Below are 2,094 nucleotides of genomic sequence, written 5' to 3' on the forward strand. Positions count from 1 at the left end.
TTTGCTTATTCACCCGCTTTGTCTTCAGCGGTTGTGTCGGGAAGGTGATAGGCCTCCCTTCTTAACGTAAACTCACTACTCCCTAAGGTTCCTAGCTAATCCTTTCAGTGTGAATGCCAATTTGATCCCAGATAGTTCTTGTGATAAGAGCTGTAAGAGCCCCCAATAAGATGATTTTTTAAAATATGAAAACAATAATAATTTATAATTCATCAAGGGGTCATGAGGGTGGGCGGGTAGGGAAAGGAGGGAAAAAGAGGAGCTGATACGAAGGGTTCAAACAGAAAGTAAATGTTTAGAAAAATGATGTTGGCAACATAGGCACAAATATGCTTTATACAATTGATGTATGGATTGTTATAAGAGCTGTAAAAGCCCCAAATAAAATGATCTTTTTTAAAAAATAATGATCTTTTAAAATAAAAAGAGCATAATGCGCCAGGCAGACGTTTTCTATTGGTTAAGCTAAACGATCCACCACCTTTCTGTCAGTTTGTCGCACTTCGGAGGCTTTCTATATCTCTGGTATTGCAAATGTCTACAGGGCCACCCAAAGAGAGCAGGCTTCAGTGGAGCTTCAGACTCAGAACAGACGCGACGAAGGACATGGCTCCCCCTTGGGAGGAAGGAGCCTCTGAAAACCTTATGCATCCTTCGAAACACTGCCAGATACCGAAACCTAAAGCGTGGAAGCTGAGCATTCTCGGAGATAGTGACGGAGGACGGGAACTTCAGGTCCAAGGGCATTCCAAACGTGTCTAGAAGCTGACGTACGTGAAGAAGAATGTGACACCAGGATCAGAAGAAGGCGTATCAACAGCCTGTGATGTGCAGGGGACACAACCTTGCTTGCGGAGAGTGAGAAGGACCTGAAGCCCTTGCTGGTGAAGACCAAGGACTGCAGACTTCATATGGATTGTGAGTCATTGTAAAGACCAAAGTCCTCACCACTGCACCAGGGGGTCCATCAGGATCAATGGAGAAAAGTTTGAAGTTGTCAAAACTGTGCCCCGGCACCGCAATAACTGTGAGGGTGGTGCAGGACCGTGCAATGTTTCAGTCTGTTGTGCATAGCATCACTTTGGTTCAGAACTGACACAAAGGCACCTACAAACAACAACAGGTTAAACTATTGTGTGATGTTCAGATTATTCCAGGGAAGATTTTTGGTTTAGGCTTGGCAGATTATTTCAGGGCAACAATTCCAGCCACTATAGAAAGTCTGGGTTATGTGAAGGTTAGAATGTTTATTTTACATTTCCTCCTCTTCATCATGATTTTCCTATAGACCAGTGGTTCTCAACCTTCCTGATGGCGCGACTCTTTAATACAGTTCCTCATGTTGTGGTGACCCCCAAACCATAAAATTATTTTCATTGCTACTTCATAACTATAATTTTGCTACTGTTATGAATCGGGTGACCCCTGTGAAAGGATTGTACAACCCCCAAAGGGGTCACGACCCACAGAATGAGAACCACTGCTATAGACTATGGCATCAAATGTTCAGCAGTGGTATCCAGGAACCAGCCAGTTCTGGTCTCATGGCACAGGGGGCATTTGTTCATGCAGAAAAATAGCCACATATTCCATTTCTTCTTACTATTCCTGACTCTCCTTCGGCTTCCTCTGTTATTCCAGGAAAATAGATATCAATTGTCATGTTGCATATATTTGGGGGGAGAAAATTCAATTTATAGCATTGAACATAAAAAAGGAAACAAATGCTTCTTTCTACATGTTGATGCCATCTATCAATCGATAATCTTTTAAGTTGATTTCCAAAGAGCAGTGATTTCTTCTCAAAAACAATGTACACAGTGGATGGGAGTGTCCTAGAGCTTGATGAACCCTTCCCAAACTCATCTGATCCTCTCCACTGTGCTAGTCTGGGTGGACTAGAGGAACAAATCCAGGGAGAATCATCTATGGACAGGAAAGAGCTTTATATCAAAGAGTAATTTTTTTTTCTTTTTTAACATTTTATTAGGGGCTCACACAACTGTTATCCCAATCCATACACACATCAATTGTGTAAAGCGCATTTGTACATCGTTTCTCAAAACATTTTCTCTCCATTTAAACCCCCGACAT

This window comes from Echinops telfairi, unplaced genomic scaffold, assembly GCF_000313985.2.
Source record: "Echinops telfairi isolate 266 unplaced genomic scaffold, ASM31398v2 ScPeMD7_7469;HRSCAF=8507_0, whole genome shotgun sequence".
Taxonomy (NCBI): Eukaryota; Metazoa; Chordata; class Mammalia; order Afrosoricida; family Tenrecidae; genus Echinops; species Echinops telfairi.